Source organism: Gossypium hirsutum, chromosome A03, assembly GCF_007990345.1.
Source record: "Gossypium hirsutum isolate 1008001.06 chromosome A03, Gossypium_hirsutum_v2.1, whole genome shotgun sequence".
NCBI classification, from domain to species: Eukaryota; Viridiplantae; Streptophyta; class Magnoliopsida; order Malvales; family Malvaceae; genus Gossypium; species Gossypium hirsutum.
This window is the reverse complement of record NC_053426.1, coordinates 101,665,279-101,686,550: the sequence shown is the minus strand read 5'-3', so window position 1 is coordinate 101,686,550 and position 21,272 is coordinate 101,665,279. Positions and strand designations below refer to the sequence as shown.

At 34.8% G+C, this 21,272-nt stretch overlaps 1 pseudogene; it reads left to right on the top strand.

Moving 5' to 3' along the window:
- Positions 1 to 806: 806 nt before the first annotated feature.
- On the top strand, positions 807 to 20,431 carry LOC121218350 (cyclin-D3-1-like; annotated as a pseudogene).
- Positions 20,432 to 21,272: the final 841 nt, after the last annotated feature.

Here is a 21,272-nt window from a genome sequence, read left to right as displayed (position 1 = left end):
TGAGATTTAATAGAAATGTGTCGGTTGATGATATGAAAGAAATGATCAATGCAAAAATTGTTAGAAGTTGTGGGAGGAGGATCTAAAAAATATTCTACAAATTCTTAGTTTTGACAAATCTATCAAATTCACCAGGACGATAAAGACGTGGAGACAATGGCCACACTTTATTGTCTGAATAAGAGTGGCCACATTGAATTGTTTCAGTTGTTTGTTGAGTTAGATGAGCGAGTTGAAGATTTCACTCTGCTAAGTGAAGAATATGGAGCTCAAGATCCGTGTACAGAGGTTCCGAGAGCGTCTGTTGATAGGCGATCATCTGCACGTGAATTTGACATCAATCTTAATATTCCACCTACGTCTAAAAACCTTAAATTGGGACCCTAATTACAAATACATTCAATGGTAATTTAGATCGATGCGGATGTTAGAGATGGATATGATAATAATGGTCCTTCTGATCACGAGGTTGAATATTATAGTGATCTCAATCTAGATGAGATCCTGGATGATATTGACGACAAAGGCATAGATGACGATGAAAATGTTCACGTGTCTTCAGTCGAGAACCCGAGTCAAGACATTGCCATATGCAATGATCTTAGGCCCATATGTCGATCGTAGATCTCGATATGATGCATGCATCTGAGTTTTTGGAGTACCTCAATATATTATTTGCTCACCGATTGGCAATAGATCAGGGGTTATTCGTGGGCCAAAAATTCGAGACCAAAGAAGACTGTCTATTTGTCATCAAGCGTTATAGCATGAATGCGTCTATTTACTACAAAGTCTTCGTGTCTAAAATGACATTGTATATTGGGGACTGTTGGAGGTCGATAGAAGGGTGCAACTGGCAGGTATGAACTGTATTTATCCAGAGGTCACAAATGTGGGAGATCCAGAAATTTGTTGGGCCTCACATATGTACTTATGCATGTATGACGCAAGATCACCACAAACTTGATGCGAAAATTATCTAAAATTGCATTATGCCAATGCTAAAGGACATTCCAACCATTCCTGTATCGGTACTGATTGTTGAAATGCAAGAACGATTCCAGTTCCATGTGTCATACCGAAAAGCATGGATAGCTAAAGATATGGCTATAAACAGCTGTACACATATTGGGATACGTGGTGCAATAAACTACAAGGGTGGATAGTCACTATTTGGAAGTACGTGCCAATGACTATTATTGAGTTGCAGACATGACCTTATTACGACCTAGATGACCAACTACAACCGGGAAGATAAATCTTTCTTCAGATGTTCTGGACATTTGATCTATGCGTACGGGTCTTTCCCCACTATAAGCCGCTTGTGCAAATTGATAGAACTTGGTTATACAAAAAATATACACGCATATCTTACTTATTGTGGTTGTTTAAGACAGGAACTGAAACTTATTCTCGATAGCATTTACCATTATGGAGTCAGAGAATATGGAATCATGAGAATTCTTTTTGATGAACTTGCAGACGTATGTTGTTAGAGACGAAAATACTTGTATTATATCTAATAGATTGAAGAGACTAATTGTCACGATTAGGCGTTCTGTGGAGATCTGTTTATTGCATTCGACACATCACCGCCAACTTCCACTGAGACTACAAGAATGCAGAAACAAGAAGTGAATATGGGTAAATTTTGGTTTCAATATATATATTTAAATATTCTTAATACTTTCACAAATTAATTTGAAAAGGTAACGTGTCTTTTCAAAATACATACGTAGCGTACGAGATAGAACAAAATCTTTTCAAGCAAAGGTTGACTAGGCTTGAGGATGATATGTATGGTGAAACAAATAATCATTTGTAAGAGTGGTTGGGTACCATGGAGCCATGACAATGGGCTTAGATTTTCGATGACAGGTCTCGATATGGTCATGTAACCACCAATCTAGTAGAGACAGTTAACTCTATCTTGAAGCGAACACGACATTTTCCAATTTCATCTATTTTCTCAAATAAGTTCTATAGGCTAGTAACATTGATGCCAAGAACGGGTTAAAATAAGTAAAACAGATGGATGCGAGACACATATTTATCGAGGAGGTTAGTAAGGTAATGAATACGAACCATCAGAGAGCAAGGTCAATAAATGTAAAATTATATTCTCAACAATTAGAAACTTTTTGAGTTATGAAGTCCATTGACCGCCAACCTAATATCCCACTTAGATCCTACGGAGTTGATCTCCAAAATAAATGGTGTGATTGCAGGAAGTTTTAGACAATTCGTTACCCTTGTATGCACGTTGTTACAGATTGTGCTTATGCCTCGATCAATGTTAAACAATATATTAATAAGATGTATGTTCTGGAATTCACATTATGTATTTGGGGAAACAAGTTCCTCGTCTTACGTGATTTATCTATATAGGAAGTGTCTCCATTAACTTTCGAGCTTGTCCCAGACAAGGGGTTACGTAGAAAACTAAAAGGTTACCTGCATGTCACCAGGATCCATGGTGAAATAGACATGAGAGATAAAGTAAAAGCCAAGTTTTGTGGTGTGTGCAGAATAGTTGGTCATAATTAGACTAAATACCTGTATCGAACCTACCATATTGGACAATTGTCTCGATTGAGTGGAATATGAATTGATGCACTCCATGTTCAAATATATGTGAAATCTTGTTATCAATTGAAGTAATGTTTCATTTTACATAGAATTTGTTATACATTTAATTTTATTAAAATTTATTTGATTATGATGAAATTTTGATATTGCTTAAACATGTTCAATTATAAACTAAAAAGATTGCACTTCACTGAATATTACATTGGAATACGGAGAAAATTTCTGAGCTATATATTATACAATCTTGAAAATTTGAATTACAACTGTAAAACACACGCAATAAAGAAAATGTTATGTAGGCTAAAATTGATGGTTCGATGGTAAATCGTTGTGGTGCCTATCTTTGGCATTCCCTAACCCGGCACATCGTTCACATTATCCATCGATGAACTTTGGGGTGTTCTAAACATATTCAAAAAATCAAATGTCCCAAAGGTTTACCCAAGAAGGGTGGAGTACTGAGATGGTAATGGGCTAGAAATATCAAAATCATTGATTATCCCAGATCTGGATAATCAAAACTGGAACCGGGAATCTTTGACCCATACACGTAGCTAGACAGCCCCAAAAAATAATTATCTAACTCCTAATTCGGATGATAAAAACTACCGCCAAACTATATATAAGATCATTCAGGTTTCGATATAGGAGGCGGATGAACTCGTCGATGGTATTGGTGCCTTCGTCAATGTATGTGTGGGATTATAATCAATTGCCCACTATATAAAAATGATTTTTCCATTTTTGATCTACCAATATTGGTACTCGACCAAGGGCCACAAATCAAGATCAAAATCCATCCGAGGTTTCTGCTCCATCTGGACGTTCCACAATACAGGATATTATTGATGCTTTAATGCCCAATTATTTGATTCTTTCTCTTTTTTATTAATTCCGTGGACACTGTCAAAATTTTATAGAATATCTGGAATCTCTTATTTACACTCGAACTGTAACAAAACTTGATCCCCGTTGTACTGCTCTATTGTCGAGAAATTCAATAGGGGTGTGTTAATGCACCACAAGTGTGAGTAGGTGAGAGCAGACGGAGGAATAACAAAAATAATGTCTGGGGCAGAATATGACATCCAGACGGACTGCACAATTAATAACATAGTCATAGTAACACGAGTCAAATAACATAAATAAAGGAATTACATGACTTAAATATTAGGAAAAATTACCCCTTCCCTCTCGTGTGTCTCAATCATCTATCAGTAAATCACAAGCGCATAGGACCTCCTAATACTTGAACAAGTATACTATCTACAATAAAATTAAACTTGTTAGAAGAAATTTCATAAAAAAAGTAAAATTCTTGATGTAATGTTACAATTTTATTACCTATTTACAAGTGGAAAGGCATGTGTTTGGTAACTAACCGGTGTAAAAAAATGACATATTGTGCAGTGCTCAAGACTGCAGCAATATTAAGCACCTGCCTACCTATGTCTTGTGTTGCGTGCTTTGTCGTCCGACAAACCTCACAATACAACGTTGCTAGTACTACTAAACCTCAACTATATAAACAGACGAACATCAAATCAAATAATAGAGACGAGTACTTCAAGTGGACCTTATTGTTATTTGCATCCAGCATGAGTACACCCCTTATCAAATGCATGATTTATGCTTGAGCAGCACATATCATCTTCCACTCAGTGGCACTACTGGGTAAAGTTTCAAAATTTACCTTCAACCATGAAAATTTCAAACTCATAAAATTATTTCTAGCATCACCAGATGAGCATTGTAATAAGTGATAGCAAAGCGCCACCGGTTTGGACACTTTACTCGTACCCATGGCTACACTACCGTCGATTGGGAGCCCGAGTTATGGTGCAACATCTTCCAAAGTGGTGGTGTACTCCCTACATGACAAATGAAACGTGTGGGTCTCCAGAAGCTACCGTTCAACCAAAGCGGATATCACATCGGCCTTCAAATCTAACATTCAGATCAATACCGTTAATTTTGAATCCAGATGCCTCCAAGTATGGCATAATACGTTCATCCAGCCGATAGCGCGGATTGTTAATGTGGGCCTTCTGTAACACCCCAAATCCGACCTAGAAGTTACGACCGAATCCGGTGTGTCACATTGAAGCGTTATTAGAAAGGTCATGTTTTATCTAAAATCTTTCTTAGTGTTTAAAGAATATTTTCATTTTAGATTAAAGTGAATGGAAGCTGTGCACCAGGTAGGATGCCAGAAAAGAGGAGGTGAGTCTATTAGACTGCTTAAGTACCAAGCTCTCCACGGATCCACTCCTAGACATGCACACAACCATTGCCACACTTTAACTGAGCGATTGTTTAGGGAAAACCATCTCGTTTTAAACCATTTGAAATCACTTATTAATCTTGAAAATGTTTTCGTTGCAGAAGCTTTGTCTTGTTTCGCAATATTTTGAAATAAGGTAATCTTTTTAAAACGCGCCCTAGAGCTATTCAATTTCATACGATTAAAACAATATCATATCTAAACTAACAAAACATACTAAAAATAATTAAAAATAATTAAAGCGGCCTTATTACAAATTAAAAACCTGAAAACATAAAGGAAATAATCTAAAATAAAAGTGAAGGTATAAACATTTATTTTAAACAGTCCACATGGCCACTCTGAATCCCTCCAGCTCCAAGTCCACCGATCTAAGGCTCACTTGCAAAGATGGGAAAAAGGGGATGAGTTTGGAAAACTCAGTGTGTAAAGTATCCCAACCAGAGCCCAAATCAGTTCAAGCTTCACTAGGCCTAAGCCCTATTCAGAAATCAGAGTTAACTGGGCCTTAGCCCATATCGATATTAATCTGGTCCATAGCCCCTTAAAGTATCAGAGTATACTAGGCCTAGCCCATACCAGTATCAATCTAGGCCGTATCCTTATTACAAGTCGAGATATATTGGGCTTTGCCTATATTAACACAGTTGGCCCATAACAAAACAGTCTCATATAATTAATACATGATAACCCCATCCAACCCTGCACTTACCTCCGTCCATCCCTACACTTCCTGTGGGGAATAAATCACCCACGCCATCCCTACACTTACAGTATTAGCACCAGTTGCGGCACTAACTATAATCCGCAGCAAAGCTGCTTATATCAGAATATGTGGCATAACCACCAGAACGGGTTCTTCCTCCATAACAAAACCCAACCCCACGCAGTATGACATGTATGCAGAATATATATAATTAACAAGGCATGCTTTAGAAAGACAGTCAGATTATAGCGTAAGAACAGTTATTTACCCTCGAGGGGCGTAATCGTAAACTTACCCCTTTAAGGGTATTACGGTAATTCTACATTACAGAGGTATTTCAGTAATTTTATCAGTCTTTTTAGGGTTTCATGCTCATTACAGTTATTAAAGTGTCTTCAAAATACTTACCGAATGTTTTTACCGAAATGGGCCCGTTAACCCATTACCCAATTTCGGCCCATCGAAGCCCAAATTCACCAAGGTGTACGAAATTGCGTACTTTGCAATCTTTCCGTTGAAGTTACCAAAATTATCAATACAAACAATCCCACGAGCGTTCGCACACTCGCAAGTTCTCGAAATGCCGGCTTTTCGGCATTTCGCCTTTTCAGCTTTTGCCGATCTAGTTTACTAGTCGGTGTCGTTTACACACCTGTTTTACGAAGAAATTTTGACGAGTTCCACACACGAGCAGCCTACAATCGATTACTAGAACATTAGATTAAAACTCAATAACAACTTAGCACATCAAACCTTTACCATATTCGGCCATAGTCCATATCTTTAACCCTTACCTTTATCGATTTCCAACTACCAGATCTAGATGCTCCAACAGTGTCAACCCTCTATGCTCCTTGATTGCTTGGCCTTAAATCCACACTAAATACATAACAGAACAATAAACAAAACCAATAACCCTTTAGTCTTAGTCGATAGCCACCCTATGCGTATAGGGGTTTTGGCTTTTCTAAAACCCGAAATACAGAATAGATTTGAGTACCTAATACAGGTTCTTTCAACCAAAAAGATTCCACTTCAGTTTCTACTCAGATCTGATGCAGATCCAGCCCTTAAACACTAGCAGAAATCGAATCTTAGAGATCTAAAGATTCGGCTATATGTCCCTAAAAACTATGGTGTTTTCGGCTTTTGGAACTGTGAAGAGGAAGATGATTTGGTATGGTGGTTTTGCAGTGGTATTGCCGATAGGGGTTAAGGTTTAGAGGATGTGAAAATCAGCCAAAAGATATAAAAAAAATAGGAGGATTTTGGCTAGAAGAAATTGGCACAAGAAACAACTTTCGGGATTTCGGCTTTTATGGCAATCAGCTATAGAGGTTTAGAAAAGAATGGGAATGAAAGAGGAGATGAGTAGAATGGTAGGAATGTTTCGGCTAGAGAAGAAAAGAAGGAGAAAAGAAAATAGAAGAAGAGAGGAGAAGAGAAGGAAGAATTCGGCACTCAGAAGATCTAACTTTGCGTTTTCGGCTTTTTGCGATACTGAGAAGAGAATAGAATGAAAGGGAAGTCTTTAGGTGGCTAACCCTAATTCGGCAAAACAAAAAGAAAATAAAGCTTGCCCTTATGGCCATTCAGACCCACGACCCAACCTTCCTAAAGCCCTAGCCGAATTTCCACTTAAGCTCTATCACATGCCCAGCACATGCACACAAAAAAATAAAAGTAACAACACGCTTACCTTGTGACTTGAAGTCTGGCTCCCCCTGAACATCCGCACGTCACTCCCCAAACACCTAGGTGGCGTCACATGCCACTTTACCACAGATCTTTTTGTGTCCTATTTTACCACCTCAATTTTAAAAGCCCATATCGCCAGAACCCTCTCTCTCTAAAATTAAAAATTCAGGAATTGCCTCAAATTAAATTTACTCTTGGGCCTTTTAAAGGCCCACCAACATACTCAGACCCACAACAGACAGTCAAAACACAGTATTTCTAAAAGGCATTGGAAATTACAGGAATCCCAAAATCCCAAAAATTGGGGCGTTACAACTTCAATACGCGATAATCACATTGACCATAATAAAATACCGTGTTAGTTAAAATCTCACAATAAAATAAAAAATGGCATGAAATTTGTTAAAGGGGCTTGAGAAGAATAAATGTAACATCGTTAACCCATATCCGTTGCCAAAATAGGGTTTCAAAGTATTACCAAAGTTTATCGATCAAACTGACATAAATTTCAAAAATTTCTTATCATTTAATATTCAGGTCAGAAACCAATAAAATCATACATATTGTCTCTTATTTAGGGCCTCGAGACCCAAAATACGTGTTAGAAACAAATCGGGACTAATTCATAAACTCAGGAAATTTGTCGGATTACAATAAAAATTTTCAAAGCTATAAGGCTCACACGGTCATGTAGTCAAGCCATGTGACTCACACGGCCAAGAGACACGCCCGTGTCTTAGATCGTGTGGGCATTCGAAATAAGGACACACGACCGTGTCCCAGCCCGTGTCTGTACCCATGTAACTCTTTGACTTGGGTCACACAGCCAAGCCACACGCCCATATGCCAGACCGTGTACCCTTTCAAAATGGCCTCACACGCTTGTGTGCTAATCATGTAGACTTGAAATATACCTTAAACAACAAGTTTACCCTTCCCTTCAAGCTTGGTCACTAAGTAATTCAAAAATCATTCGTTTAACTAGTTCAAAACACAATCAAACACATCCAAAACATGTCAAAACAATCATCCTAGGTGCCTAACTAATGTACCCTTATTGGTACCACATTTGTATCATCAAAACATATCATCAAAGCATTATTCAAGTCCAAATTATAGACATACCTAATCTAATCCATTTTGCCTAGTTTATGAACACTTAAACATCAATTTAACATGCCATAATAAAGCTTCAAAAATGAACACATGTTTATATGTATATACCAAACCAATATTAAATTTCTAACCTCATTTACAATCAAACCACAAAATAACTATTATTTATACACCCTAGGTACATGACAACACAAAGGATAAACAACACCACATTTGAGTTCGGGATCATTGTTAGATGCTGAATCGGCGATCAAAAGTCAAGTACCTAAACTGCGCACAGAAAACAAAACTGTACGCTGAGTAAAACTCAATGGTATTTCTATAATCCGAATATTTTAAGAGAAAATAATATAATAGACACAATGAAATATTAAGTACAATTGAATATTTAAAATCCACATTTATTTATATTATAACATTAACCATTTAATACTCAAATCATAAATATATCATTTTGTACCATACTCAATTCTCATCACTCGCTACATAATAGCTTTTCACAATTTGATCCTCATATCATTTGAAACAATAACAATATCCAATTCATGAATACATAATTCATGTGTCTCATTTTCGTGTTTCAATTCACTATCCCATTTGCAATTCACATACAATATCATCCAATATCAATAATAGTAACGATTTATTTAATTACCTCTATTAACACGACTTGGACTCGGACGGATACACGGATCCAACCAACACACTACTTTGGCACCCAGTGCCTCATTGGATAAACCCGAAGTAATAACTGCGTCGAGCGCTATATAAATTTGACACCCAGTGTCTCATCGGTTAAATCGAAGTAAAATTGACACCCGGTGCCTCATCGACTCGAAGTCAAAGAAATATCTAAACTCTTCCAATCCTACGGCATGCCATTTATATCCGACTCAGCCCGATACAGTTAATAGGGTTCTAATTCGCTTTCCAACTACAACCAATTTCCAATTCAATAAACTTTAATTCCGGTATGACGTTAGCTACAGAATTAAAACAATTAAAATTTATCAATATAACACAATTCAATTTTATATTAGATATTCAATTTTGACTCAATATTTGCTAAATTTTCAATTTAGTCCCTAAACCGAGATTAACTTTATTTCTTCATAATTAATCTTATATTTTTATACAAATTTCACTTTAAACTAAATTTAACTCCCTATTTTCACTTAAATCCCTAAATTTTAAATTTTTCTCAATTTAGTCTCTATTATTTAAAATTTACAATTTATTCTACTATTTAATCATTTTTCACTTCTAGTTTAAAAATCTATCAATTTAATCCCTAATACTAAAATTATTCAACATTAACAACATTTAAAAACTTAATAATTGCTAAAATTTCGACATAGGTATGGTAGTACTTAACACCGAGATTCTAAAAACATAAAAATTACAAGAAAAAGAACTAAATTGACTAACTAATTGAACTTGAAAACTTTTGAAACCCCTAAGCCTTGCGTCTGTTTCTTTCTTCATTTCTTTCTTTTTCTTTCTCAATTTTGATTTTGCTTTTGTTTTTCTTTATTTCATTTACTTATTTTTTATTATATTTACTTAAATATTAAGTAAAACATATTATAATATATAGATTAATTTTAATTTATTAATAATATATATAATAATTTTACACTTATGCCGCATCATTAAAGAATAATGGCATAAGTGCTTCTTTAGTCCCCTTAATATTTCTTTAATCTATAATTCAACTTTCACCCTTTATGCAATTTAGTCCTTATACTTAATTACTCTTAATTCATGCAAATTCACTTAACCAAAACCTAATCAACTACACAACTAACTTCGTAAATATTTATAAGTCCGAAAACAAGTAATAAGTTTGTCATTACTCAATCGAGTGTTTGTAGACATTGTTGGCTGTAGCCCATGAAAATATATTAACTTTTTAAAGAATTTTTTGAATTTTCTTCAATGTGGTATCCAATTGTTCTAGTAGCTTTGACATGAATGATTTTCTACAATTTTGGTTTATGATACATTGTTCGATGCTTATAGAGTTTTTCTTGGCATTCTGATTTACTAGAATCAGCATCCCCTTTTTGTTATAAATTATTTAAAAATAAGCAAATCTTATTCTCTTGTTTGGTAAATTTGTAATGCATATAGCCCCATGCGTTGTTCTTTACTTTCCCCTACCTCTTTGTTTGGGATCTCTAATGCGAATTACATTCAACTCTTCTTTGGTGTGAATAAGAGTTTTATAGAATTAACTTGCCTTTCGTAGACTGATTTCATTTCTGATCTACCATGATTTGTGATGGTTCTCTTAGGTGATGGTTCCAAGTCAACCTAAAAGTCTATGGGCTTAAACAGAGGACATGTCATTACCAAGAAGGAATTGGCCCCTCGCCCTTCTAATCGAAAGGGGGTAAGCTTCTATTATTCTAGCATTTGATAAAGTTGCACTCTCAATTCTATGCTCCTTTTAAATTAGTAATGAAGTCTTTTCAAGCTTCTATCATTTTTTTTGATAAGTGATGTACTATTACTACAGCAAAACAGGTTTTTAACTTCGTATTTTTTGGCTTATAACGACGCTTGTAAATGTTGCTAAAACAATTTGTGATGTTTTGATAAGCGCCGCAAAAAATGCCGTTATAGATAATGCCGCTAAATTTGCTGCATTTATGGAGAAAGCGCCACTAAAGAACATAACCTTTAGCGGCGCTTTCCCCACAAACGCCGCTAAAGAACATGATCTTTAGCAGCGCTTTCCCCATAAACTCCGCTAAAAACCATATCAAATTCAATTTTTTTTAGTCATCTCATTTACATTCTTACCTGAAATGATCATACAAAATTTAAATGACCTAACAATGGACACATTTTAAATTGTTTGAGTTCAAAAACATTAACAAGAGAACTTTTCATAATGTTTGATCAAAATGTTAACATAATCATCTTTGAAAACCCAATCTAATTACTACAATACATACTTTCTTCTAAAACTAAAATCTTTGAAATTTATTCCGAATAAACAACATGATGTTCACTATCAGAAACTTCAACTACAGGCATACTACAATAAGTTACTACAAAAGAGTTCTTTCAAAGCTGTTACCACTGCATTAGAAATCACTTCACCCCATTCCAGCTTTAGATTTGTTAATTTCTCCTGAAAATTGGATGCCAATCTGGATTCTTCAGATTCTCCTGCCATGATGAGCATTGAGTAGTGGCCTTTGGTACAAGCTCTCCCATTCTCTTTAATCCAATATTAGTGCGATTACCCAACAATTCTGGCAAACCCTACATAAAAGAAAAAGAACATTGATTTTATGACCAGATGCTTGAGTCTGCATAGTAATCCAAGGCTTAGGCAAACGTAACTCAAGTCTTAAGCCAAAATGTTTAGCGTTGAGATTGTAATATGTCAATCCAATATTGTATTTTTAGATAGTCTCATTTAATATTGATTTTTTGCTAATATGTAATATGTGATACATACAAATTTTCCATTTCTATTTTTCTTACAAGAAAAATTACAGGATCTCTCAACATGAAGAAAACTTTGGTAAACATGACTTTCAAAACAAAATATGTGCTTGGTCCGTCTTTTGTTTTAAAAAGGCTTGTACTACAACATTTATAAAAATGGCATATAAACATGTTTTTCCACCTTTTTAAAATTTAAATTCATAAAAAACAAAACTATTAGGCTAGTTTGCTCTGTAAATTTATTCACATATAAAGAAAGATGGCAATTTTTAATCGTAAAGAGCCTATTTTCTTAGCACATAAAAAAAACACAAAGCTACTAATAAATCGTAGGCTAACCTTATCCCTAAAGCGTAACAAGAGTCAATGATAGAACGTTTCGTTGAAGGCACGTCAGATACTACTTTCCTATCAATAACAATAGAAAATTTCTTCAAAGTTTTTATTAAGAAATAATGTAAGATTCACTTGATAGTTTAAAATTAACCAGTATAAAACCATGTGGCCTATTCTCCTTTACATTATTTGTAGGGTTTGTTGTCTCACTGTTGATATTATTCGTAGCCAAGTGATGAAACTATCACTACATATCAAAATGTGTGAAAGCAATAGACATTGGATACTGCATTAATTATTTTTAATAAGAACTTGACACGCGTCCCATATCCTTCTTCAATTAATTTATAATTTATCATTGTGTGAACCCTAAGCTATAAGCACTTAGAACATTCTAGATGGTATATGCTTGAAATTTCTTACTTCTATTATACATCCTTAATGATGATGCTCTTTATTTACCTTCTGGATTTGCATCTTGGGAATCCAATGTTTCTCTGTTTTGTTGCTCCTCATTTTGTTCCGTAGGCTGCAAAGGAACATAATAAAATCTCATCTTTTTACATTTCTCTAATAGATTCAACTTTAGGATGAAAATATACCTTCTGATTCTGGTTTACCAGCAATTCTATTAGGAAAGGAATCTCCTGTAGGACATCTTCTTTTAAACCTTGCAAGTGTTGTGAATAGAGGAGTCAGAGTAAAGAACTGAGGTTTCATTGCTTACTTTTACCCCCAAACTAATCATGGAACCATTTATTCAAATTTAAATATCTCTTAGCTAAAACATTTTTTTAACAGCTTTAGGTCCTATGTGGATGATTTCCTCTAAAAATTTACTTTCACTTATAGGTCACATCTTGAATCCCTTTTGCTTTTGTAATTTTTTCCCCCTGATACTGTAAACCTGATTATAAAATACCTATATATAGAGAGAGATGAAGTTTACAAACCTTTAAGAAGTCAGCAATAATAATCTTTCCATCTTCACTCCGTGGTTGAATCATTTGTTTGAAATGGTGATGACTTATCCAAAAAACCTGGGAGAGCATCTTCGTTCTCACTGTAAAAGGTTGGGGAATATTGAAAATTACCCTAATTTCTCCTGCCATATCTACTGCTCCTAGTTTAATTCATCATGTGCATTTTTTATGTTATTAGTAAAAGATGCTGATAATTGACTTACTTCGTTTCTAGTTTTAGGTTGATATTAAAACAAAGTATCCTTCACTTTGTTCATCTTTCAACAATATCTCTGTTAAATAGTACTTTGATAGAGCCTACACCACTCTCGCCTCCAGAAACATTAGGAAGACCAAAAGCAAAAGGAAAATCTGTAATTGTAGTTCCCTTCACATTTTTTTCTAAGTCAATAGGAATATTATTTATTTTTCTAACTCTCCTTTTTCTTGGAAGTATTCATGTTCTACATCTTAAACAATATATAGGAATATAACCATTAACCCTCTAATGACCTTCCAAATGCATAGAAAAACTTCAAAAAGAATTGAACATACTCACATTAGTTACATTCTTGTATTTAACATTTACACCCGAGTATGAGTAATATAGAGAATATTATGCTCCAAGTCTATCAATGCAATCCTTATGAATTTATACACTTAGCAAAAGACACACTTGTTCCACTCTGTTCTTGTATGTCAGCAAATCCTACAGTTTCAGAAAGTTTAGGTTTTGCATCTCAGGTTAAATAGTAGGCATAAACATTCAAAAAATAATAATAACATACCACTGTTCCTAAGACTAGAATGTAGAAATATGTAGGTATTTCATTTTGTAATATAATTTCCACCTTTGGAGGAAAGTATTCTCCTTTCATGTTAGACACCTAAAAGAAGAAAATGCTATGAAAACATTCAGCACACCCCTTGCAGTTGCCTACTCATAGAAACAAAACAGCGTGTAAGAATGGTACAAGATCTAAGTTCTTTAGTATATGTAAGACTGCACTTATCCCTACCTCAAAGAATGAATTAAAATTCATTCGCAAAAGGAAACGTCTAAGAAATGGAGCTCGTTGACTCCCATCAAGCCTGCTACTGCATAATATAGTGCATAAGAAGTTTGATTTCTTGTTAAATTCCTGGAAAAAAATGGTTCGGATCAATATCCTTTAAATACACAACCATGCAAGTAGTAACATGAATAAAAAAGTTTTGACAACAAGTTAATCAAACAACATATATCTGTTATTTCCTTTGTGGAAATTTGATCTATCTCAAGCGCTAAAAAAATTAGGCAAATTGTTAAAACCAACTAATGCCAAGTTGTAAATGATGTTGGAAATTCAAGGCACATATCCATAATATTCACTAACTCAAAATACTTATTCTTGCCATGTTAATAAGCAAATAAAAGATGCCAGATATGGGTACCTCAGTTATACGTTCTAGTTCAGATATATTTTGACTACTTTCTTGGTTCTTAATGCTCCAGCAAAATTGCAGGCAAAGAGTCAATGTTCCCAGTTAATTACTTTAAGTTTGCCTTTGGGTCTAAGGCTGTCTTCAAATAAATCATCCAACAAAACTAGGGTTCTTTCTATTATACTGGAGACTAGCAAAGAAATTTGTTTTATTATATTGGAGACTAGAAGAGAAAATTCAAATTAAACTCCAATACTCAATTTTATAGCAAGCAAACACCCAGAACAAGCAATTCCAAAATTTGCCCTCAACATTTGCACATTTTTGCAAGGAAGCTTTTATCCAATTTATATTCTTATTCCGGGGGAAGTATGACTATTATTGTTCATATATACGTAACCTAGATTAATTACATATTTAATTTACTACTACAATTATGTACTTCAATCGGGGAAGGATGACTATAATTTTTTTATTAAAAAATGTAATAGTATTTCTTTGATTTGAAATTTTTATTTCATAATTAAAATAATTATACTCTTTGAAAATATTTTAATTTTTTATTTAAAAACTCAATATGTTATTACCCTCTCTATAGTCTCAATACATCAAAATGAACATCAGCAAGAAGATGAGGAGTTTCTTTTATTTTTTTCCAAAGAAAGATAGCAGCAGCCGCCTTGTTTCTATGTGGGAACCCATGAGTCCCAAACAACGGAAAGGCGAGAGGCTGTGGAGTGGATGCTTAAAGTCAGTTCTATAAATAGATTCACTACTCACATGGTTATTCTATCCATTAACTATCTGGACAGATTATTAAGCACCTTTCAGCTTCAAAGAGATAAGCCATGGATGGCCCAACTCCTGGCTATCACTTACCTCTCTTTAGTAGCAAAAGTTGAAGAAGCACAACATGTACCTTTCCTACAAGTATATTCAAAACAATAACCTCCACCCTCAACGCTATCACACCCTTTAACATGTTTATCTATTTTAGGTGGACACAAAGTATGTTCTCGCGGCCAAAACTATACGTAGAATGGAGCTTTTGGTGCTCTTCACACTCAAATGGATGATGCATCCAGTTACACCCCTTTCATTTCTTGTAACAATTCGATTTTGACCCTAGTCAGAATAGTGGTTCTGGGACCACATATCCGAGTTAGAAAAATATTTTAATATTATTTTTCATGCCTATTATAAGTGAATTGACATGTGTGAAAGTCTCGTGTGGAAATTTAACTGTTTGTGTGCTTAATTTGCAAAAAGGACCTAATCGCGTAAAATGTAAAAGCTGTGTGCTAGATGTTCAAGTGCCTATTTGAGTTGGATTTCTAAAGTAAGGGTCCTTATGTTGTTATTTTTCCATTGGGAATGTTAATGAACTAAAACAACCATTCATTAAATGGTTTTATAATTCTTTATAAAAGGGTAAAATGGGAAAATGTTTATTAAAGTCATTATAATAAAAATAAAACATAAAATTAGGCCATAATATGTTCATATTGCCGAAAATAAGAGAAAAAGAAAAGAGGAAATCTTTGGCTAGGGTTCGGCACTTGCAAGCTTTGATTTAGGTATGTTTTTTCTTTGGTTTTTGATAATTTCTACGTTTTTGAGATCGTTGCTTTATGTTTTATAAAACCCATGCCTCAATTTCTAATTTTGGTGATGATTATGAAATGTGTCATTGATGAAACTATGAGTTTTGTGATGTTAGTAGATGAATTATGGAAGCTTGATGTTGGGTTTAAATGTTTTGTCTTTAAATTTTTGATGAAATTGAGTATTTTAGGTTAAATTGTAAAGTTGACATTTTGGTGGACTAAAATGTGAAATAAATGAAATTTATGGACTTGTATGAAAACTAGGAGAATTCAGCCAAGCATGAGTGTAAGCAAATTATGTGCATTTTATGATTTTGTGAATTAGGGACTAAAGTGTCAAAATGTGAAAATGTAAGGGCTATTTTATAAAATGCCATAAATATGTATTTATGGATTGTTTTGAATAATTTGGTGAATAAAAAGGGTTAATTTTGAATAAATATAGATCAAGAAAAGAGGAATTCAGATTTAGACCGAGGGAAGTCTAAGATTGTAGAATAAACATTCAAGTCGACAACTTCGAGTACGAGGTAAGTTCGTACGTAGAACATAATATTATAAGTACATGTTTCTATTTTGATTATGCATAGATGTATAAATAAGTGAGCTGGATGTATTTGATGATGAATAGAAAGTATTTGGCACTAAGTGTGCAATCTAAACGAGCTTCAGCTACTTGAGGCACTAAGTGTACAATACTGACTTAGCTTCGATTAATTGAGATGGCACTAAGTGTGCGGAATTGTTCTAGCTTCGGCGAACCTTTATAGCACTAAGTGTATGAATGTTTAAAGTACGAATAATTGACAGAAAGTCTTGTTATATTCAACGAAATGTAAGTATGAAAGTGAATAAGTACAGGAAGATTCAGGTATGTACGATACTTAAACGGTAGATGATATTGTGTATGATAAGTTCATTGAATTGATATGGTTATATGGATTGAAAATATGTAAATACTTATATGTTGATTTTTTATGTTTTATGTATTGTTGATGATTTTAGTACGAGCTTACTAAGCTTTTGAAAGCTTACTTTGTGTGTGTTTGCATTGTTTTATAGATTTCAAAGCTACTGCAAGCTCGGGGATCGTCAAGGATCGTCAGCATACTATCAAACTTCATTTTGGTACTTTTGAAAATTATATTTTGGAAGTATGGCATGTGTAGCTAGTAGTTGTGGAATGGTGTTTTGTGATGTATATACTTGGCCATGTGATTTGGCTCTTTTGTGCTTGAACTTATAGTTGATAATGGCATTGATAGGTGATGATAATATGCAGTTGTGGTATGTCTTAGTTGGTCAAAAGAAATGGAAAGTGTTGGTAAGTTTTGGTAGATTTTAGTATGAGATTGAAATAGCATGGAAAGAAATACTTTGATATGCTTTTGACATATGTTTTGACATAGATTAGTACGACTTACTAGTATGAATTTGGGTGACTATCATATAATATAATTGGTTTATGCTTTGGTGTTGAAATTGGCTGAAATGGTGGTACAATTATGCTTGTTTTCTGTGCTTTTAGGTTGACCCGATTAGGGTGGCAAATTGGCTATTCAAATGACCTATTTTTGTCCATACGGGCAGAGACACGGGCATGTGTCACAGCTGTGTGCGACACACGGCTATGTTGTATGATCGTGTGTCACCTGGGGTACCCTATAATTATAAGTCAGGCTTGCACACGGGCTAGACACACGGGCGTGTGGTTTGGCCTTGTGACCCTAATTGGTATACTGACGTCACAAACAGAATACCCCCTATTTTTGGCACAACCTAGCACACGGCCTGGACGCCGGCGTGTGCATAGAGGCGTGTGGTCTGTATGGGCAAGTCAGTAGTTATGCCCTGTTTTGCCACGGCTTTGACACACGGACGTGTCTAGACCGTGTGAGGCACATGGGCGTGTGACCTTTTAAAAGTTGAAAATTTTTATAAGTTCTGAAACTTTTATATGTTATCAATTTGGTCCCGAATGCATGTTTAAGCATTGTATACTAAATTTTATGTGAATATTGAATGTGAATGAATGACTTTTACTGTAATGAGATGATATTTGATGTTCGGTTGTTTTGAATTGTGTTATGAGTTTAGTAATGCCTCTTAACCTATTCCGGCGACGGATACGAGTTAGGGGTGTGACATTTCTAGATTGCATCATTAGAAGACTTAGGTAGAAATCCCAACTCCATTGCGAGTTTCTTAAGTGATGTAAACGTCTCTTACTCTTTGTAATCTCTGGTAAGTCCTCAATTCCATTTGTGTGCCTGTTTTTCTCCTCACCATTTGCTCTATTTTTATGCTTCAGGTGTTTTTCTTTTTTAGATTTAAGATCCACCCATTATCTTCCCTCTGTATTGGCTACTGCCATCATGATCCATGCCTTAGGCCAAATTTATTTCAACCGCATTGACTACCGAAACCAGCAGCTGAGTGTTTTTAAAATTAGCGATGTAGTTGATACGGTGTCTTGTTCATCATTTTTTATGCATATTTCCATTACACTAAATAGCTGCTGGGTTTGGGTGGGAAACATGAAAAAGTAAACTACTTTGCAAGCTTATCCTTGATATGTAAACAAGACTTCAACCCCAAAATACATGCAAGAGAAAGGTGGAGGAGTCTTTACTGCCTGAGCAACACCTACCTTTTAAGAAAAGTAGAGCACAAAAATAAAGCCCGAAAATAAGTAATAAGTTTGTCATTCCTTATGCATTTTTCCATTGCACTAAATAATTGTTGGGTTTGGGTGGGAAACAGGAAAAAGTAAACTATTGTTACAAGCTCATCCTTGATGTGCCAACAAGACTTCAACCCCAAAATGCATGCAAGAGAAATGTGGAGGAGTCTTTATCGCCTGAGCAACACCTACCTTTTAAGAAAAATAGAGCCCGAAAACAAGTAAAAAGTTTGTCATTACTCAATCGAGTGTTTGTAGACATTGTTGGTTGTAGCCCATGAAAATATATTAACTTTTTAAAGAATTTTTTGAATTTTCTTCAATGTGGTATCCAATTGTTCTAGTAGCTTTGACATGAATGATTTTCTACAATTTTGGTTTATTATACATTGTTCGATGCTTATAGAGTTTTTCTTGGCATTCTGATTTACCAGAATCAGCATCCCCCTTTTGTTATAAATTATTTAAAAATAAGCAAATCTTATCCTCTTGTTTGGTAAATTTGTAATGCATATAGCTCCATGTGTTGTTCTTTGCTTTCCCCTACCTCTTTGTTTGGGATCTCTAATGCGAATTACATTTCATTCTTCTTTGGTATGAATAAGAGTTTTACAGAATTAACTTGTCTTTCATGGACTGATTTCATTTCTGATCTACCGTGATGTGTGATGGTTCTCTTAGGTGATAGCTCCAAGTCAACCTAAAACTAGCCTTTCTGTGGGCTTAAACAGAGGACATGTTGTTATCAAGAAAGAACTAGCCCTTCACTCTTCTAACCGAAAAGGGGTAAGCTTCTATTATTCTAGCATTTAATAAAGTTGCACTCTGAATTCTATGCTCTTTTTAAATCAGTAATGAAGTCTTTTCAAGCTTCTACCAATTTTTTACAAGTGATGTACTATCACTACGACAAAACAAGTTTTTAGATGCCGCTAAAATAATTTGCGACGTCTTGATACACGCCACAAAAAATGCCACTATAGATAATGCCGCTAAATTTTGAGGCGTTTATGTAGAAAATCACAGCTAGAACATGACCTTTAGCGGCACTTTCCCCACAAACGCCACTACCACTAAAGAACATGACCTTTAACGGCATTTTTGGGGAAAGCGCCACTAAAGAACAATAAATATTTAGGAGTTCGATTTATTGGAACGGAGTCTCGCAATGCACCTTTCAACACCTCTGACTATTGGGTCGTTACAATTCGCCCCTAATTAAATTTCATTCCCAAAATTTACCTGAAAAAATGTGGGGGTACTAAGGTCTCATTGTCTCTTCCGGTTCCCAAGTTTTTTCTTTAACACTATGACTACGCCACAACAATTTCACAAACAAAACTTGCTTATTACGTAACTCTTTCACCTCACGTGTTAAAATCTCAACTTGTTCTTCTTCGTATGACAAATCAGGTTGAATCTCAATATCTTCCGTTGAAATAATGTGAGATGGATCCGATCGATATCTTCTAAGCATTGAAATATGAAAAACATCATGAATTTTCTGTAATTTCACAGGCAAAGCTAAACGATACGCAACTGGTCTCACTCTTTCTGTGATCTCACACGGTCCAATAAAACGAGGACTTAGTTTCCCTTTTCGGCCAAATCTCAAAATTTTCTTTCAAGGGGAAACTTTAAGAAATACTTTATCACCAATAGAATATTCAATATCTCGACATTTCAAATCTATATATGATTTTTGTCTATCAAAAGCATTCTTTAATCTATCTCGAATTTTCTTAGCAATGTTTTTTGTTTCTTGAATTAATTCCGATTCGATCATTCTTCTTTCACTTAATTCTATCCAATAAACAGGTGATTGACACTTATGATCGTATAAGGCTTTATATTGAGCCATTTAAATACTCGATTAAAAACTATTATTGTACACAAATTCGACCAAAGGTAAGTAGCGTTCTCAACCTGATTCAAAATCAATAACACAAGTACGAAGCATGTCTTCCAAAATCTGAATAATACGCTCAGATTGTCCATCAGTCTACTGGTAAAAAGCTGTGCTAAAATTAAGTCGCGTACTAAGAGATTCGTGCAACTGTTTCCAAAATCTCAAAGTGAACCGTGGATCTCGATTAGAGATTATCGACATAAAGACACCGTGCAATCTCACGATTTGTTGAATATAAACTTTAGCAAGGTTTTAAAGTGACCAATCAGTCCTAACCGCAATGAAATGAGCCGATTCGTAAATTGATCAACAATCACCCAAATAGTATTTTTCTTACTTGCTGATAAATGTAACCCGATTACAAAATCCATCGTGATACAATCTCATTTCCATTCAGGAATAGAAATAAGCTAAAGTAATCTGGTGGGAACCTGATGTTCTATCTTAAATCACTGACAAGTTAAACATTTAGCCACATACTCGACCACATCT